Source organism: Condylostylus longicornis, unplaced genomic scaffold (assembly GCF_029603195.1).
Source record: "Condylostylus longicornis isolate FDR11 unplaced genomic scaffold, ASM2960319v2 ptg000137l, whole genome shotgun sequence".
Lineage (NCBI taxonomy): Eukaryota > Metazoa > Arthropoda > Insecta > Diptera > Dolichopodidae > Condylostylus > Condylostylus longicornis.
In genome coordinates, this window is record NW_026578105.1 from 788,200 (window position 1) to 811,517 (window position 23,318).

At 21.9% G+C, this 23,318-nt stretch overlaps 1 protein-coding gene across 1 annotated transcript in view; it reads right to left on the reverse strand.

The window, feature by feature from the left end:
* LOC129615557 (long-chain-fatty-acid--CoA ligase 4) overlaps positions 1-23,318 on the reverse strand; it is a 50,574-nt gene that overhangs the window by 16,898 nt on the left and 10,358 nt on the right. The window lies entirely within an intron of this gene.

Genomic DNA, 23,318 nt, shown 5'->3' on the forward strand with positions numbered 1-23,318 from the left:
AAAAAAATATTCATTCATCAGTTTTACATACACATATTTATACACATTCATAATAAGAATTGGAAAAATACATAATCAGAAAAACTTAACATAATAAGAATTTTTAAATTGGAATATTAAGAAAATTATTCCTCTCACATACTTAGTATTTGAAATAAGATATTCAACTTAATTACTGAGAATGTTTAAAAAAAAGGAAATTTTAAGGTTCATTACACCCCTACTTTACATTTTTTACTTAATATAAATTTTAAACTAAATCATATGAAAATTAGAACACACTAAATTGATTTTAATGGATGGTATATTGTACAATCTAATTTCAGTATATATATACAAAAATAGATACTGTTTCTCCCCTTACATAATTATACATAGTTCAGTAGATTTTGTTAAAATATATTTCCTCTATAGTTCCTCATTTTTTTTTTTGCTATTTTCAACATTCATAAAAATAACTTAAATATATTTAAGAAAAAAAAATGACAATAGAAATACAAAATTCTAAAAATAATTCTTATTCTTTCACCTTTTTTCAAAAAAAAAAAAAAAAAAAAACAATACTTAAAAATATATTTTTTAATATTCATTTAGTCAAATATATAAATAAAAAATCCCACGTTTTAGAATATGGAGGGCATAAATTTTCAGACTTTGCTCTTTCTCTCTCTCATTAAAAACATCAAAAACAAGAAAACCTTCGTTTGCTACCAAAGTAAAAAGTTCATTATAGAAAAATTTTGTTATTTTCTCTTTCAAATTTACGATATCATCATTATTTAAAATTTATATATTTTGATAATTATCCGTTTATATGTATATATGCATGTTCATAAATATGTAGGATATTTTCAAAAAAAAAAAAAAATTTATTATTTTTAAGATTTGGTTCTTTCATTTGTTTTCAATGGTTTCTTTAATAATATTAACCTTGAAAAATTTTTTAAAAATAATTTTTTCCTATACAAATATTTTTATATAAAATTTGCCTCTTTTTCTGCGTCACAAATTATTTTTTTTTTTTGTATGTATGTATTTTTTAATATAATATTTAATAAAAAATGAAAAAATAAAATCAATAATATTTAATAAAAACATTTAATTCAATTTACGATAAGATAATATGTTGGATCAATTCACAATACATACGATATAATAATACATAGGTAATTAGTTCAATTCAAATTTTTATACAATTCTAAATTAAACAAAACAAAAAGTGTATAACAATTAAAATTAGATTCATTAACTCTTGTGAATTGACGCAATATTTTGTACTAATTTACGATCAATAACACACCAGAATTGTCTAGAAATTTTCTTTGTTTGACAGATCAAATAAGCAAAGACAAAAAAAAAATATGGTTAAAAAAAAAAAAACAAATAAAAATGTGCAATAAAGAATGAAAATGAATTTTTTGAAATTATAATTAGGAATTTTTAATAGGACATTTTTTTTTTTAAAAGATCATTAAACTTCAATTAAACTTGAGGCAAAAATAAAAATGATATTTCAAATATAGGAACAAAGAAATGTTTGATCAAACTTGATTGAAACTAAATCAAAATTTCTTTGTTGTAAAATTGTAAACTTAAATGAAAATTACTTACATAATAAAATTTAGCAATCTATTAAAAAAAAATATTTTTTTTGGGATCAACACAAAAATTTTTTTCACCAAGATGTTCTCAAACAATTTCGATTCAATTTTTTTTACCTTCTACTCAATGATGAATGAAAAGTTTTTTTTTAAAGATTTTAATTTGAAGGGAAATTTTTGAACTTTAAAAAAAGTCAATAACAAAATCTCAATTAATTTAATAGTGACATTAAGTACATTATGTATATATACATATTGGTATATATATAGTATGTATGTATATTGTTTAAAAATAATCGTTCATGGAATCGTCATTGGACAAGAACATTAAGAATTTAAACCGAAAAAAAATAAATAAATAAATAAATAAACAAAATTATTGCTTTTATAGAACGCAAATATCATCTGCTGATGACGGCAACATATTTGAAAATTTTATTTTTCTCTTGGAAAATTTCACAATTGGAATTTAAGTGAAAATTTATTTTTTTTTTTTTTAATTTATGAACCTAAAATCTTTTCTTTTGTTTATTGTGACGTAATGTTAGAGTATTGTATAATAATTTAAATCTTACCACAAATTAAACATGACAATTGAATGTAACTTTGACCATGGACTTGATTTTGATTTTAAATTTTTGATAAAATAAATTTATGTATGTATGTATGTAGTTATTAAATTATTATTAAGATTTAATAATGAATTTGAATTGCTTTCTAATTAGAAATTTTTATATTAACTAATTAAATTTTTATAATATATTGAGGGAAATGTAAATTTAGCGAATGATTGATGGAAAATAATTTAAAACTTATGTTAACAGTGTAAAATATTATAAAGAATTATTGTTATATAATTGTTATTATAATGAAATAATATATCTAAGAATGTAAAGTAGGATCTTCGAAGAAGTTTTGAAAAGCTAATGCACAAGAAAAGGACAAGAGCACAAAAGGAAAAGACATAACAAAAAAATAGGGACTAAAAAGTGATTTATTTGCGTTCTGCCTAGATAAATTTTGAAATGTATTTTAATTAAAAAATTGAATAGGTATGTGAAATTTTATACTAAATTTACGCAATGTAGTCGGTAAAAATTAAAATTCTATATTCTTGCCCCTTAAAATTTTATATGTTCGCTTTTCGCTCTTATTTGCATTCCCATTTTTCAAAACACAAGGATAGCAGCACTTTCTTATAGAATAATTACTGAAAATGCTACAATACTAAAATTTTTTTTGTAAAATTTGAGTGCTACTAATATATAAATATATATATAAATATTGACTTATCTTAAATGAAATTTTCGCATTATAATATTTTGAATTACGTCAAAATGTGTTGAAATAACACACATTTTATCGTAAACTTAAAAATAAAACGCAAAATTTTTGTAAATTTTACTTTCATCTTTACGTTTTTATCTTTACTATCACATATATATATATATATATATATATATACGTATACATATATAAATTTCTACATTTAAAATGATTTCCCTTATTTTTCATTGAATCATTTCATTTACAATTAAAAATCTTACGTTTTTATACAAAAGCATCACGAAATTTCAAAAATAAATAATTTTTGGCAAAGAAATAAACTCAATATCAACCTAAATTTACAATTTTTTTTTTTTTGCTTTTAAAACAAAATTATAAGAATGTGTGTTGATGTATAGAAATAATATAGCATTTAAATACACCATACACTAGAAAAAAAATTTAAAATGTGTAAGACAAAAAAAAGAGTATAAAAATTGGACAAAATGTAACAATAAAAAACGGAAATTTCTATTTTTAAAAATCAAAATCTTTGAAAAGTATGAAAACAAAGATCTCATTTTAAAAATTTTTTTTTCTCTTCAATTTTTTTTTTCTTATACGATTAATCTGTGATACCGTATAGCATTATTTGTAGTGGATAAACCACATACTTATATATACCGCCTATAATACATGACAATCAAAGAAAAATACAACAAATTTTATATAACTTGTATAAAACTATGTGCAATTTCAACATTAATTTATAAATAACTATTTAATGCATTACATTTTTAAATATACATAGGAAATTGAGTGTGAAATAGCAGTGGCATTTTTGACTACTTTTTAATATTTTATAATTTTCATTTTATACAAGATTTATAATTAAATCCAAGTTTTAAATTTAGAGCACGGAAATAAAATATGCATTAAATCTTGATCTTGATAAAGTAAAATTACTACTTATAATAAAATTGATTGCATGATGGTATATCGGTATAAATATAATTATTATATTATGTTTGAAAATCAAAATTCATTAATGTCAATGTAATATATTTATTCGTCAATTCTTCATTTTTTTAAAAAAATATGAATATAAAGTATGAAATATTTTTTGACTAATTGCCAGGAATGTTGTATTTTTTTTCTCTTAACATTATATTAGAACATTAATCATTTTTGGTAAATTATTGATGACATGCCATTTGAAATAAGCACCATTTAAGTATATTAATTTGATTATTAAAATTACTCTGTCATTATTATAAAGTAAAATAAATTTTATTTACTAAGTAATGACAAAATTACATTAATATGAAATCTTATAATCACCTCTTTCAAATATAATTTTTACCGTAAATCATTTTACATTTCAAATTTGTGCAAAAAAAAAAATTTTCGTTATACGATATTTAGGCCATACTAGTTATAATAGTTTGAAAACGACTACACTCAAAAAATACAACAATTAAATTAAAAGATCACAATAACTTTAAATAGCATTAGACAACGTGTATTTATAAAAGCTAATTATAAAAGAACGAAATAAAATAAAAAAAAAATTAGCAAATTTGAATGTGTAATGTTTTACATGTGAAATAAAAGCGTAACTATATACTGCAATATAATGTACGAGTATGTTTGTATATTTTGCTAAATTCGAAAAATTATTTTTAGATTTCATTGCATATGTATGGGGAAATCAGAAAATCGCGTGATTTAATTAAAAATTCAATGCAAAAAAAGAGAGTACATGAAAAAAACAAAAAATATTTTAATGGTTTGTAAATCAAAATAAAATTTTTTTTAAATTTATTCATTAATAAAAAAGAATATTTTTTATCCTTCTTTTGTAAACAATATTATTTTCCTTCAAATTTTGCAAAAGAAAATTTACGATATCATTGCAAAATTGTTACACTGTTTCTTAAAACGGAAGTGTAACGTCTATATTTAAACTAAGTGAGGTAAACAAATGCCATATTTTGTTTAAAAAAAATATTTTTAAGAAAAAATCGAGAAAATATACTATTCATCCATACAATCTTCAATTTTTTCTTGACTTCAAAATTCCAGTAATACGGTATTAATATACAATTCAACTTACATTCATCAAATTATATTTTAACACAGTGTTACTAAACTTTTACACTTTATAAAAATTATAAATTATATAAATTTATTTCCATCAATATGAGATGATCGACAGCATCATCAATAAATACCAACACAAATACACCATGTGTAGAAAAATAAGTAGAATCCCATATGTATACAAAAATATATTATGCGAATTAAGAATTCCGAATTCAAAAAATATCAAAACAAATAAATAAGTATATAGGTATAAATGAGTTCAAAAATCTAATAAAATAAACACACCATTTAATCGATTTGTATTGTTGTTTAAATATTTGAATTCGCAAAATACCCCAAATACATTCACAAATTTTGAAGCTTAAACATAACTATTCAAAGAAAAGAGTAATATATTGGCTATAAGTGAGAATTTGTAATTCGCATATTTTCATATTAATAATCAATGGCAAAACACAAATGATAAAAAAAAAACTTGTTTTAAATTCGAAGTTAATAGCACGTCCGATTAAACAAAAGGGACACAAGCACACAAAAATATTAAATATAAAATAAACAAAATTTGAATTTTCATAATACCATCGTTTAGTTTTAGGTAAATAAATAATTACGTTTTAAAATTCCGCGCTTAAAATCATTTAATTTTAAAGCTTTTCTTTTATAAACGTGATTTTTTTTTTCAATAAAAATACAATTTTGTTTTTACAAAAAAATTTCAATTATTCCAGTTCAAACAAAAATAAACTAATTTTTAAAAACATTCACACACTTATTCAATTTTTATTTTTTTTCATGTTATAACGACCCAACTGCATACAATTAGGGGAGGGTATTGTTTTCGCATCGAGTATTGCTAGTTTATTTTTGCATTCTTTTGCGTACACGTATTTCATATATTTGGCTAAGCTGATTTGCAAAAAAAATTAATGTTCAAAATTAATTAATGAATGTGACCAATTAAAAAATCCTTACCTACAGGAACTGTTTTATATTTATTTACAACTATGTTTCAGAAAATAACAGATTTTCTTGAATTTTTTTTGACATTATTATTGATCGATTATTAATTAAGTGAACTTCCGAAGTAATTAACTCTGCTACCGTTTGTAAAGTTTTACATTTTTTATCATATTATATAAAGTAATTTTTGCTAACATTCAAAATTTCAAATAACAATAAATTTATTGAAGTTGGCTAATATTCAGAGAACACACAATTTTATCGAATATGTGCTGAACTTACATAGAGCTTTGTTTTGCCATATTATAATTAGATACATTGTATGTGATAATTAAAAGCTTTTTGGCAATTAATCTAAGACTTATATACAAAATCTGTTATATCAAAGTAAAATAAATTTAGTGTTATAAATAGTACATTCAACTAGCTATTATAATATGAAAATATTTTTTTTTTTTAGTTTTTGTAAATGGGTTATATGAATAAAAAAAGTGTTGAAGGTTTCTATTATAACTTTTGAACTTTATAATTTTCTCTATTCAATTTTTAATTTAACGAAATTAAAATTTGAATTAAGATTTACGTAAGTATTATAAGATATACGTAACTATTCTACAATAATAGTGTACTCAAATTTTTTATTTGGATTTGAATTTGAAAATTAATGACGAATAATTTCAATGAAATGGAATTTTTTTAACAGATAACTTTTGAATGATTCAAAATATAAATTTTATTTGAGATTGTTTAATTCAATTTACTTATACGAAATTTTACTATATCGTAAAAACCAATGAATCAAAATGCAATTATGTACATCGTTTAAGAACGAAAATAAAAATAAAAATCAATTAAAATACGCTTCCTATATATTTTCCCTTTACAAATATTATATAACACAATATCGTTTTGGCCGGTCAATTTACTTTTTTTTTTTTATTATATTGTTATCATTATTGTTATATTATGTTGTGCTATACAAACACATAAATATAAAAAACATGGTCAAGGTTACTTTTTACAAAAAAAATCGCAACTTTTTTTCATTGCATCGCTGTTAAACACTTTAAAAAAAAAATTATGATATATAAAAATAATGAATATTGTGATAATGATGATTTGTGATTGATTTAAGTGTCCTCTGTGTTAAGTAACTTTATATTATGTATATTTCTATCATTTATATACATACTTCTATGATTAGTATTAATATAATAATATATAACATGGATTTTATTCATAATAAACTTAATTGAATAAATATATACGAATATTTGTACATATAAATTGAAATTATGTTATAATAGTAATTGTCTACAAGTTTACTTGTACTAAACACAAATAGTTAGGTACGTATGTATAACAATTTAATTCTTAATTTAATTTTCATGAGAAGAATATTATACATATTTATAACATTTATATGTATGTATGTATGTGCACATAAAATACTTTGCATAACAATAAATAGAAAACAAGGATAAATATAGATTTAATTCGCTCAACTCTAAGATACTCCCATGTATTTTAAAATTTGGAAATTATTAAAATATTTTTCGAACACTAAGTACAGTCACTAAAATAAATTCAGAAATTTTATGGACCAATCCTTATTCCATAAAACTAATCATTGTCATCAATATTAGGCATTTTCTCGAGAAATACTGGCCGAATATCTAATATTGATTGCATTAATTTCAGAACTATGTTAATATGTGGTACTATAATTATAATAATTGTTATACCATAAAAGTATTATTAAGTAAAATTAAAAATTATGATATCGTAAAAATACTATATCGTAAAAAAAAAAATGTCGTAAAATTTGAATCTCTTAAAAACAATGCAAGTACAGTACTTATTGGAAATTTAATAATTATAAATGTGTAAATAAATACGTAATAAATAGTTAGATATATTAAGCGGAATTTTTAAGTGTAGTAAATTAAATCAAAATAATTTTCATGAGAATTTAATCAAGCTACAAGAATTGTTTCTTCCACCTTAAAGCAAACTAGAATCTAAATCAGAATGCCATGATTATATTTCAGAAATTTTATATTTTAAACATTACAAACAAAGTTGACAAGTTCTGAAGTTTATACATTCTGAAAATAATTTACACATAGTTATAGCTAGTATAGATATGTATGTGTGTAGCAACATATAAAAGAAAATAATTTTATTATACGAGTACACTAACACATAAAATACACAATTTTTTTGTTGCACTTTTTATTTTCTATTATTGGGGTTATTTCTATAATATTATACTTTTGAATTCCATAATTGAGATTGATGATTGCCTTGAATTGAACTTGAAATATATGGAAAAAAAAAAAATGGAAAAAAATCATTAAAAATGAACATACTACATAAAATGTAGTAAATATGTATGTACATAAAAATTTCTAAGCTACATATTTACAAAAAAAAAAATTCAAAAGAGAAGACTGAAATTCAAATGGAATTTTTATTATTGAAATATTATTCATTTATTTATTAAACACAAATGCAAATTTTAATAAAAAAAAAACATTTTACTCAATTTTAACGGTTTAATTACTAAGATCAACGTTTAAATTACTCAACACTACCGTATATACTTTGGACGTGTGTTTTTTCAATGAATTTTATTTATAGTTTTAATTTTATAATTATACTAAATGTGATCATTCGTAGTAATCACACAATCGGTATTAAAATGATTAATAAACAATTTAAAAATAAAAGTTATGAAACATAAAAATTATTTAAACATATTTATGTATACATAATTATTGAATGTTTTAAATATTAAATTTAAATGTAGAATTTATTTTGCACGCGAAATTACTCAAACACTTTAATACGATTTTACTGATGTACTCTGTATGAAAATTTATTGCAATTTCGGAAATTATATGCAATACACACATACATACATGTACATCAATTTAGATACCAAAGATTTTTCATTTACTTGAAACCCTTAAAAAATGAATTTTACAGACTTGCAAAAAATTATCATCATGCCATAAGCTTTGTATAAGTAATAATTTAGCAACAATAAATTTGTAATCATGATATAATTTTATTATTCAACAATATTATAATTTATCAATTATATCAATTAAATTTTTCTAAAAATATACAAATGATGTGACATGCATTTAAATAACAAATTTAACTGAACACTTACCAAACGGTAAGCTTTTTAATTATTTGCAAGCAAAAAAAAACGAACACATTTACTGACACATAAATTAAATTAGGTGTTTTGTTGTTGACCCATTTACTTGTATTACATAAGAGAGGGTAAGGTGGTGAAGTAATCAAACATTTGCATAAGTTTAGATTTTAATAACAAGTTTACTTTTTGCAATTTATTTATTTATAAATTTATTTAAATCTAAACTTAAGGAATCTTAAAGATTACAAATAGTTATTATACACAGGACTCTACTAGTTTCAATATAAATTAAATAATATTAAATTATAATTTTAGTTTTAATTAAGCACATTCAATGAGTTTCTATTGCTTGCACTATATACAAAAATCAATAAAATTTCGATTTACAAATTGCAAGAAAGAAATCATAATTATTACGATCTGAATTTTTTTAATTTTCAAATTATAAATATGGAAATTTATGTATATATGTATGTGTATATATGTATGTACTTTCACATATCCTAAATTCTTTACATTATAAGTAATAAGGTGATTTCCTAATTAAGTATTTATTAAGAATTAAATATTAAAATATTAAATTTTTAATCACGACATTAAGATGATTTTTCTCTTAGTTTCGATGAAATCACGATAAATTTTATTAAATTTTCTGATAAAAATGATAAATTACACGAACAATAATTTACTATTACAGTAATTTGTTTTTATCTACATACGTATGTATAACAACATGTACTAAAAATTTCTTATAACACGATTATTCATTAATAATATAATGATCGTATATCTATAAAAAAACTTTTTTAATTGCAAATATTTTAATATTTCAGTTTATAATCAATCACTTACTTTCATAGGATACATAGAAATATTTTCTTTTAATATCAAAAATGTAAGAACCCTTACAGGTGTTTATCTACTAAACACTTTTCTTTATGTTATAAATTACAAAATATATTTGAAATACTTGAATGAAATCATACATATTAGGTAAAAAATAATTTTCAAATGAAATTCTTAACAACTTTTTTCAAAATAATTTGTATTTTACTTAATTTTTTAATTTCACTTTGTTAATTTTAAAATTCATATTTATTTTTTTATTCTTAAAATATGTATAATTTCCTTTTAAAACAATTTATTATTAATTTTTTTCATTCAAACTTTAATCATTAATTTTCAATAAAATATTTTGTTTATAAACAGGAGAAATAATTAATAAACTTCTTCTTCCGACAACACTGTAAATATTAATAATAAATAAAATTTTGTAAACAATAATAATATCTAATATTCTGATGTTTATATGAATGCAGAGGACTTGAATCATCAGAGCAGAATTTCCCATTATAAAAACACATACACACATACATAATAATATTCTTGAACACATGTTTTTAGATCATATAATATGACGTATATAAATAATTATGACGAAATAGTTAGACAATCATTATAAGTAAACAGTATAAAATTAAATCATTCAAAATCTTTTGGATTATTCACCAATTCATTTGAAACTATTCAAAATAACCCTCCCCCCAACCACCTCATTTATTTAATTTAATAATAATAATTTTTGTTATACGCAATATTTTCAACAATAATATGTTTGTATGTAATAATATGTGACATTCACTAAAAAAGCTTTACTTAATGATTTTGTTCAGCAAGTTTGTTTTAAGTTCAAATCTTACCACTTTTAATGGATTCTAAAATCATTTCAATCAAAAAACAAATTAGTTTTTACCACGTCAACATTATTATTGTAGAATGGAACCACCAATTTCTTAATATGTGAAAGCAAAATAAATACAATGTATACAAAACAAAAGCACAAAATGAAAAATGTTAAATGATTCAGCATAAGAGGATACCACCAATAAAAGTGACATCATAAAATTGTGGCCTGATCTAAAAACAAGCACAAGAGAAATCAAAAAAAAAAAAAGAACAAAATTACAAAACTTTAATTAAATAAATATGAAAAAATATATAGAAGGGAGAGGAAGATAGAAAGAGAGAGAGAGAGAGACAGAACAAAAAAAAAATATCAAAAATGTAAGAATTTTTTCAATATGCACTACAAATAAGGCACAAACAACATTACACATTCTTACTACTAAACGTGTTAAAATTATTCATTTCTAGATAGTTTTCATCAATTTGTAATATATGAATGTAATGATATAAATATGTATGTAAATGTTTGAAATATTTTACAACAGAATATATTATAATTATAATTAATATAACATATGTTCATTTGTGTAGAACATGTAGAGTGATCATGCATACAAAATTATTTATCAAAAATTTTTTTTTCAAAATTTGCGTTATGTTGTTTTTAATAACAAAAATGTACAAAAAAAATTAATTATGTATTATGGAATGTATTTACCCCCTTTAAAAAAAAACTACAAAAGCCATAAAAACAATTCATCATAAAAAGCAAGTGTTATTTCATCAATTAAGTTGAAATTTCAACAAAATAGGAAATTAGACATGTTTTTTTTTTTTAAATTCCAAAGCTATAACTAATATTTGAAAAGTAATGCCATAATTTTTGATGAACTATACTAACATCGCAGAGGTGAAGAGTCGTGACAATATCATTAAAATAAATTTTAAATTTTATTATAAAACCAATTACATATTTTAATTTTGCAAATATTTTAAAATGCTTCTCCAACCCCTATTTAGGGAATTCCCATTTTAATATTCAATCATCAATTACATATACATACATATTTTTAGTTATCACCATCAATCATTTTTATTTTAAATATGACTTTAATTAAAAAATCGTACGATAATTTTTCCACATAGAAAACCTTAAAAAAAAAAAAATTTAGTTTTGACATTAATAATAACACAGCATAGTAAAAAAATATTCAAAATATACAGTAGTGGCAAAAAATAATGAAGCAAATAAATAATTTATGGAACGGCATTATAGCTACTGTTCATTTAAAACAAACGATATAAGTGAAGCACAGTTATAAAAGTATTTCTGTTCTCATTTACCAATCTAGTTTTGCATCATATTGCATAAAACGCAAATACGCAAATAATTTTGGTCACTTTATGACTTTAATTAAAAAATTATTCGATAATTTTCCAGAATTTGGAATTGATATTTTAATATATCGTTTCCAAATTCCTTAAAACAAGAACTTGAGATTTTGTTTAACGGTAATTTGAAATTTTTGTTAAAAAAATCATTTTCACCAATTAGTTTCATACATGTTGTGTTCAATAAAAATGTTTGATTCAATTTATCATTACAACTGTAATGAACAAAAAACTGTGCTTATTTAATTAATTAAAAATTTGTAACATTTTTATTATTTAATACAGTGGCGGTATTTTTCTACCATCACTGTATTTTAAAATGCATTTAAATTTTTTAATTTTTACTAACTTGTAAAAGTTTTTTTTAACTCCATTTTTTTCTATCTCTCTCTATAAAACCATAAAATCAATTTTTAATTAGCAATTTCAAAATGAACACATTCAAACAAATGTACAATGGGTAATATACAGTTAAACATGATCAAATATATTTACAATATATATGAATGTATGTATATATATTTATTATACCAATTTAAGTTCAAATTTTAAAAAAATGTATTAAAAAATTATAACAGTAGGTTAGGTACAATTATATACTCGTATCATTACGTACACCTGCACTTGAATGATATTAATAAGTAAATAACAAAAATATATATGTATATGTATACATATAAAACTATTCATTTCAATGTTATATCTTTTCACATATCATGCAAAATCAAACTTGAACTTTTGGTATACATGCAAATATGTATATAATATCTATGTATACATTTACTGATAATAATAGAAAACTGCATATGCAGAGCGCAAAATATTATTAGATTTTGATATTAGAAAAATATAATTTTTCAAAATTTTTAATTAAATATTTAAAAAAAAAAAACTATAATTGAACATTTTTATATTATTAAACCACAGAATAAACAAATATTTATTTACAATTTAAGAAAAGACGTAGGAATACTAAAAAAAATACAATTTAAAAATAAATGAAAATTAAAAAAAAACATCAGAAGAATCGTTAAAAATAAAAAGAAAAACAAAGAGAATGCATTTTCAAAACTAGGTCAAAAACAATTTAATTGTATGATTGCGGATTGGGTATTTTTTTTCTTCTTATTTCTTCTTACTATTGATTGGACTTTAATTTAAAACCTAAGTGAAATTTTATACATAGCGAATTTTATTCTGTTTCTTATTTTTTATCTTTTCTCTTTTTTTTTTTTTTGTTATTGAATAAAACTAGTGCATGCATAAAAATTTAAATTTTCAATGATAACAAATTTTCATAATATGTTCGCGATATTTCAATGCAATTTAGTTTAAAAGAATCAATATAATTAAGTTATTTCAACTCTTTTATATCTGTTTTTGGTGTCTAGGGTCATATTGTAATAGATATAATTTATTATGTATGTACATATATGATTTTTGTAATTCTAGTTAATTATGAAAATTATCACTTTAATTTAAATATAGCAATAGATTGTATAATTAAAATCATCAATTTATTTTTTCTATTTTTGTATTCAACAATAAAAAATATAGAGAATTATTATTTACTGCAATAGTAAATCGATTATAGGAACAATAAATTTCATGTAATAAGACTTAAGATGAAAAAATTTATGTTTTAGCAAAGAAAACTATATATCGTTTGTTTGTTGCAACAGTGACATAAATCAAAAAGTATTAGTTTTAGTTTTTTGGAAATACACAAACATACAAGTATTTAAAGAAGAAAAAACTTCAATTCTCTAGCTTGAAAATTCTCGATTGCCAATGTGATAACAAACGAGCGATATTTATTCACATTCTCAATTTCAAAATTAACAATTTGATTTAAAATAACAATCATTTTATTTTCCTCTGTTCTAATAATATTCAAATTTTTAGGCTATTTTCCTCTGTGTATAGGCGCAGATAATTATCGAACAAAGCTTTTAAAAAGAATTCCAAATATAGTTATTAAATGCAACTTAAAATTATATGTCAATCTTATTTAGACTACAATAAAAAAAAATTATAACAGTAAAAATTAAAATAAGTATTGTTAAGCTAAAAATAGAAATTTTTTTAATAAATTTCGTGAATTATACCTATCTGGCAATATTTTTTTCATTAAATATAGGAAACCTATAGAGGACACAATATCAAAAGGTATTCAAAATAAATAGTAAAATATAAAATATATTGAAGTGTTAGAGCAATGACCCAAATTATAACACAATTTTATCATATATACTGACACATAAAATGTATTTATAAATTAATTTTAGAACAAAAAATTTAAATTTACTATTTAAATTTTAGCATAAAAATCGGCAAGATTGAATATTAAATAATTGATCAAATTAACATAACACGTAATACAAATGTATGTTGATTTGATTTTAGAATCTTAAATGTATACAGAAATAAATATATCTTAGTTTAGAGCATTAACAATGAATAAAATTTTTGTTCAGAACCAAGTGTCAAATCTCAACGGTTCACTAATTTTTTTTGTTTATAAATTCCCTTGCTATGCGACATTACCGGGTTAAAGAAAACTAAAAACAAGATTAAATAATATTTTTTTCTTCAAACCTTTTACTAGACCTTTCAGAAACTGGTTGTTTGAAGCTTCTTTTTTTTTTTTTCGGAAGTTTATAGAAAAAAACGGAAACCGTTTAGATTCAACACTGATTCAATGATTGCTGAATAACTCTGTATTTGTTAAAAAACGAACAAATAGGTACACATTATTAAGCGAAATGTTGAAAGTTTTGTTAAAATAAAAATATTGTTAAAAACAGAATTAATGATGCAAAATTTTTTTTTTTTATTTTATAAAACGCAAATGAAACTGGTTAAGAAGTTTGCGGTCATTTCATATTCAAAGAAAGAAAATTAACTTTTTCTTTATCGTAATTTTTGTATTCGTATATGAAAGTATATACATACATACATATAATATGTACTCGTATGTACATATGTATATAAGGCAAACAACTAAAGAAGAAATAAAATATTTTAACCATATTTAAAGTCAAAATGCATGACATTAAACCAAAATCTAGCAAAATGTGAGAATACCTAGGTTATTTTTTTCTAGATTTTTGTTATATTTTTCTGCTATAATAAAATAGTATTTTTACAAAAAAAAAACTCTTGTATTGTACATAAAATGCATAACTTTTCTCCGTAATATAAAGTGAAAAGTTTAAAAGAAAATCTCAAATATAAGAAAATCATAAAAACAATTTTATGGTTAAAAAAAAGAAACAAGAAATAAATTTGCAATGTCTCTGTCGGTTTTCTTTCTCTTTTTTCCTCATTCGAGGTGCAATTTTTTCTTTTTTTTATATTTTCTCTTTGTTTTTTTCTAATACCGTTGCTTTTTCTATTTCTCTTTTTGAAAATCGCATGATCTTTATGTAAACGTGTACCTACTACATAAACGCATACAAATGTAATAAATAAATATGTAATTATGTACAAATATTAATAGTAAAAAGTAAAAACAAAAATATAAAAAAATCGGTAATGGTATAATATTACTACGAATCTATGAATGAGAATAGTAAAGAAAAAAAAACAAAATGAAAATAAAAAAAAAAATTTACAAAAATGACATAAATAGAAAACAAATGATAGAAAAAGACAGAAATATACCTATTTTAAAGAAAGAGTAATTGACTTTCTATTGATTTGTATATTTAGAAAATAATAGGTAATGGTAAGTAAAGTAATTTCAGTTAGGTAGGACATTGACCTGAATGTAAAAACAAAACAAAAAAAAAAAGCAATAAAAGTTGATTTGTTGTTTGTGTTGTCAGTTTTTAATAGTGTTAATTTTGTGTTAAACAATAATATTTGCAAAAAATTCATAATGCCAAGAAAAATAACTTTAGTTTATTTTTATTTTGGTTATCATATCCGACTCATTTAGCTAACACGTACACAGAATGTACTATTTTACATAAATTCTTATGTAAATTTTTAAATTAATTTGTAACAAATTGTTTACATTGTTTAATATGTAAATTATTTAAAAATGTAAACAATATTTATTTTATGTATAATCGTATGATCATAATTGCAAATTACAAATTTGAACAGTAGTTATTAGTTAGTTATGCAAAATAGGTAAATTTAATATTATAATGAAGGCGTAATTAGAATTAAATAATTATGATACATTCTTTAATGTTGTATTAATTATATATAAAACATACATAATAATAATGTGAAATAAGTACCTATAGTGTATGAACATGTATGTTCATGATTACAACTATAAAGAATGTAAAGTACCTTCAATGCCATATTGCAAAAAAATCGCTTTTTAATTTAATTCAGCTAACATTTATTAAGCTTTAAATTGTGTTAAAATATAAAAGCCCAATGATTAAATTTTTAAATATTTGTATATACTTGTAAATGTATGTGTATAGGTATACACATGTGTACTGATATTGGTACTTAAGAAAGCGGGGTTCAGTAAACTTTTTATTTTTAATAAAAATTCTAATTTCCGGTTTTATTAATTTTTGCACTGGCGTCTGTTTTATTCTACATACATACATACCTATATATACTTACATTTAAATGTATGATTGTACAATAAACGCTATTATTATTATATACTCCATGTGTTTTTTATTTTCTTAATCAGACTTTCACTTAAAAGATCAAGGTTATTCAGTTCAATATTTCATTAAGTAAAATTTTTCGAAGTGTGTTTCTTCCTTTTTTTTGTAACATTTCAAAGTATTAAAATTATTAATTTTCATTAATTAAATTTAAAAACTTTATAACAAATTTTGCATACTTTTTAAAAGAAATGCGAAATTTATGTAGCAGCATGTAAAGCTAACTAGTTTACAATATTTTTTCGGTGAGTCTTGATTACTTTTTCAATAACATACTGTCCTTGAACTTGTGTGGAAGTTTGAGTTATCATGATTCGACTAATAAATACATTCAACCACTTTTAATCAATTAAGCTACCATAGTTATATAAAGGATTTTAACACATTATTTAAAACGTCTTGTTTTATACAATCGAAATAGTCACGCAATTAATATGTGTATGTACATATTACAAATATTTAATTTGTACAATTTACACCATTAAAATATTCATTCGAATTAATGTTAAATTTCTTCAATATTATTATACTTTCCATATTACAGTACAAATTTAAAAGAACGGCTGGCTTAATATCGAAAAATGCTGAATTGTAATATTCTAAAATTGTGTAATTTGTAAAGAAAAAAAAAATTGTTTACAAAAATATTTTAATACAAAGTACAATAAAAATGAAACGTAAAAAAAAATTTTAAGTAATGACCTTGATTTTTTTTTTTCTTTTCATTATTAAATAGAGAAAAAAAATTAAACCAAGAATTAGGTACACATTCCGGACTAAGTAGTAAGAAGAGTAAAAAAGAAAAATGAAACATAAAAACATACTTGACAATTTTTTGTCAACACATCATAAAATTAACACAATTATAATGATTACATAATGAAAAAAAGAGAAAGAAAATTATATTATGATAAATATTAAAAAAAAAAACTTCCCCAAATATTTTATATTAAAATTATGTTCTAAATTTAATAAAATTGATTTTAATATTAAAATTTTGACAAAGGTAAAAGGTTTTCACTATGATCGGAAGAAATGAGAATGAGTGTTCATTTATCAGAATTTATCAGTAATTTTACCAATCAAATGAAAATTATTTTTAAATAATTTTTCAATTTTTAATAATTCTTACCTATTTTTCATTTACAAAAAGGTAACAAATTAAAAAATATGTAGATGTAAAATTTCAATATAAATTTCCTCTTCATCAAGGAAAACCCTACATACTACGTGAAAAATAATTTATATATTTAATGATTTATAATGTTATACGAGTATATGTAGCTTTCTACACATATTTACTATCTACACATTTCACTTATTGTATAAAAATCTTTTCAAAACAAATCAAAGAATTCGGTCATTGAAATTTAATGTTTAATTTAAAAGACTTAAAAATATCATGAAAATACAAAAAAAAAAGTTATTTTAATTAATAAAAACAATTAATTTTTTTTATATTTTATGACATTCTTTACTTGTTACTTTGACTTAAATATTATCTAGTATACGCGTTCAAACATATACTTGTCCTTAAATATGTTAATGTCTTTGACACATAAATATGAATGTTTGTATATATGTATATGTATATACATATATGCAAAATAAATTATTATATTTAACTATTCATTTAACAGTACTTATTCATATTCTATTAAAATGTATAAAAATAAATTATTTAATTATAGGATTTTCTTTTTATTATGTACGAACAATTAAAATAATTCTTAGTCGTTTTTGAGATTATACTTATTAATTATATTGGGTATGTTTGCATGTATATTCAACAATAATAAATGTGTGATTTATTTAACGCTATTTTTTGTATGCATTTTATAAATGATTGCAATAAAATTTCAAAAAAAAAAAAATTTATGAGGGTAATACCATTGCGTCTGTTAACAAAAAAAAAAAATTAAATACTAAATTTTACTAAAACTTTCTTCTCTTTCAATTATTGGGAGAATCCCTTATAAAAAAAATTTTATTTCTAAATTTTTTTAATTTTCACACCAATACTATTTCTACATCACTATGAACATACATATGTATAAGTATACGATATTATAAATTATGCTGGTTAAAATCTCAAGATAGTTTATGTCATCATCATCATCATATAAGATTAAATTTAAAAGTCACATAAGTATTTCCTCAATGAAAAAATAAAATAAAAAAATATTCAACTAACTATATATATATTTATTTATTTTATTCTTGTAATCACTGTATTTTAAGTGATTTAGAATTTGAACTTTGAGAAAATACAAAAAAAAAAATTATTTCTATTAGAAAGGAGAATATTATAATGAACCCACTTAAATTAAGATACATATATATATATATATATATATATATATATGTAATTATATATATATATAAGATATATATATATATATGTAATTTAAATTCTACTTTGTATCGTATATGAACAATTGAAAAAAAAAATAACAATAATAATGTGTGATTGTACACAATTTAAAAATGACATTTAATTCTTTAAATGAAAACATCCTGTCACGCAAAATTTAATTAAAAAATTATAAAAATTCAATGTATATACATAAGTATGTATGTATGATTTTTTTCCTTTTGTTGTGAATTTTTATGTTACGTATATTTATGTATATACCAGTGGGATCGTGTAAAATCACATTGGTTATGGCAGCCGTCGGCAAATTTTTGTGGGATACGGGTTAATATGTACTATGTGAGTATATAAGAAACTCATGTAACATTGATAATAACCAGATTCTACTTCGCACATGTATACCTATATCATTCTATATTAAAATATACAATATTTAAATAAAAATTTTAATTAAAATTTATAAGTATTAGAATATTTTTTGCAAGTACACACTAGTGATATAATCGCATATACACAACTGGACATTAATCAGGGGATTAATATAACACTTTCAATAATATTCACGAAAATTATTAACGTATATAGCTACGTACAAGAAGATAAAGTTAATTTCCAAATAAAATTTCCTAAAATTGAATTTATACTTAAATGATTGAATTTAGTTTCATAGCTAATAAATTATAATTTTTTAAATTTATTTTTATTTCGTTTCGGTTTACATAATTTTGGCAAATTCATTAAAATTAAATAAATTTTTTAAATTTTTCCATTGAATTATAGGAGTATCTTAAATTCTACTTTTTATACTTATGCAAATTTTAAATATTTAAAAAGAAAATTCCAAATTTCCAAGTTGTCAATATTACAAGTCAAGTCATAATTTTTTTATGATTAGTTTCTCAATTAATTTCTAGCACAAATCATAATTTAAGCTTGATTTATTTTTGAAATGTGAAAAATATGAGAATTTAGCTTAAAAAAAAGCTTAATATGTATATATATACATTTATGCAACCAAACTAATATAATTTTATAGTAATTGCCGTAAACTTATAAAAAAAATTAAAATTTTTACTACCTTAAGTTTTAAAAATAATTCATTAACTATTTTCAAATGCATACTTAAAAGAATATGATATAAAAATAATGAATTATTATTTAATAACAATTTATTGTTTAAAATTTCAATTTAAATTTAATATTTCATTTTTTTTTTTAATTTCAAATAATTTTATAGTGAAAAATTAATAAGCATAACATGAAAGCGTCACCGTTTTATATAACATGAACATTGAACAAAAAAGTTAATAAATTAAAATATTAATTTTGTTGGTGACAAGCATTTCTAAATGAAAACTCAAATCGATTTAAATTTATATTAACTTTTAGTTTTTTTTTTTTTCAGTGTAACTAGTACTAACTACACAAAACTGAATATAAATGGTGTACATGTAACTTAAATGATTTGCAATAAAGTCGCCAATTTATTTCAGTACCTATGTATATATTTTTTTTTAAATTTTTATAATTATTTATTTGTAGTCTGCATAAAATTAGAATACGTTAGGCAACTATCTAAATAGAACTGCAATATATGTATAAACTTGTACACATATGTAGGTCTTTTTAAATTTATTTTGAAAAACTAAAAAATTATTTAATTTTTGGTAGATATTTTAAGTTTTATAGAATGTAGAAAATGTTTACATTTGCATTAGTATTTCTCATACGTTATTCACATCAAAATTAATTTATTCTTAAAATATTTAGAACATAACAGCAACTACTGTATAACATATAACTACAGTAACTGTTATATAACAGTAATTATATAAAAATTACATTTAATTTAATATACTAATATAAAAGTATTAAAAATCTGTACGCAATATGAATATCAAAAATTCATTTAAATTTGAATATTTTTGCAATAATCTATAGAAAGGGCACAACGAATTGTGCCCTTTTCATAACACGCATATACAAAACAAACACATACATTTGTATTATGTAGATATGTAGGTATTTAAAAATTTTGACAAGCCTCTTTTTTTATCGCAACTTCCCGTTTTACCTTAAACTTTTTTTTTTACATTTCTCTTCTTTAAACTCTTTTTCAAATTTCTGTATTGTTTTGTTTCTCTTTTTATTAAATTTATAAAAAAATATTTAGATTTTTCTGATTTTTTTTTGTATGTATGCACATTTCAAGTATAAAACTATTATCATTTTACAGTTATTATACAATAACTGTACATACATACATATATACATAAATATAAGCAATTTAATTCCTTCCTCTTTCATCTGACGTCTTTTTTCTTCTTTACACAATCATGGCAAATCATCAACAAAAAAAAATATTTTAAAACTTGTGTAGCACTAGTGAGTGCTCATATAAAATAAAAATCATTCGACAAAATCAAAGTCCACGTTTTCTGTTATTTTTTTTTTGTATTTTATTTTTTATTATTTTTTTTTTTTTTGTTATATTCTTGTTTAGCGTGTTTTGTTTTTTTTTTTTATATATTTTGCTTCTTTTTATTAAAATTTTCTCTTGTCATGTGCTAGCAAAAAATATTTATGAAAATATAATAATTGCTTGCTTATGAAAACATACGTTCACACATCACTTTGTTGTGTTATCATATCACACAAGTTTTCAAATGTAATAAACAGAATGTTTATATTTGTATTACAGTGTGCAGCCCTATAGCAGATTTCAAACACGTGGGATGATGGTTTTTTATACCCTGCACTTCGTGAAGGGTATATTAACTTTGGTATGGAGTTTGTAACTACTTGAAGGAGTCATCTGGGGTATGGACATATATATATATTCTTGCTCAGCGTAAAATTCTGCGTTGATTTAGACATGTCCGTCCGTCCGTCCGTCCGTCCGTCCGTCCGTCCGTCCGTCCGATCGCACGATAACTCAAAAACGAATAATGCAATCGACACCAAACTTTCACAAGTTGCTTCTTTTGTGCCAAGGACGAACCCTATTGTTATTTGACCAATTCGGACAACGGGTTCGGGTAGCTGCCATACAACTCAAAGAGTTTATTTTAATTATTTAAAAAACTAATAAAGGTACAAATATAAAATTTTGTATACATGTGTCCAATTATATTCTACATATGCTCTAAAAATTTTAATGAGATAGCTGCACCGGTTCGGGTGGCTGCCATACAACTCCAAAAGCAAATTTTTTATATTCGGCAAAATAATAAAGTCAGATTCATGAAACTTGGCAGTCGTGTGTCCAATTATAGGTCAAATATATTTCTGAAGTTTTGATGGAATTGCTTGACAGGTTCGGGTACCTGCCATACAACTCCAGAAGCTAATTTTAAATATTCGGCAAAATAATAAAATCAGATTCATGAAACTTGGCAGTCGTGTGTCCAATTATAGGTCAAATATATTTCTGAAGTTTTGATGGAATTGCTTGACAGGTTCGAGTAGCTCCCATACAAGTCTAAAAGCTTATTTTAAATATTTGGAAGAATAATAAAGTCAGATTAATGAAACTTGGCAGTTGTGTGTCCAATTATAGGTCAAAGATATTTCTGAAGTTTTGGTGGAATTGTTTGACAGGTTCGAGTGGCTCCCATACAAGTCCAAAAGCTTATTTTAAATATTTGGAAAAGTAATAAAGACAGATTCATGAAACTTGGCAGTTGTGTGTCCAATTATAGGTCAAAAATATTTCTGAAGTTTTGGTGGAATTGCTTGACAGGTTCGAGTGGCTCCCATACAAATCCAAAAGCTTATTTTAAATATTTGGAAAAGTAATAAAGACAGATTCATGAAACTTGGCAGTTGTGTGTCCAATTATAGGTCAAAGATATTTCTGAAGTTTTGGTGGAATTGCTTGACAGGTTCGAGTGGCTCCCATACAAGTCCAAAAGCTTATTTTAAATATTTGGAAAAGTAATAAAGTTAGATTCATGAAACTTGGCAGTTGTGTGTCCAATTATAGATCAGATATATTAGCGAAGTTTTAGTGGAATTGCTTGGCAGGTTCGGGTACCTGCCGTACAACTCCAAAAGCTAATTTTAAATATTTGGAAAAATAATAAAGTCAGATTCACGAAACTTGGTAGTTGTGT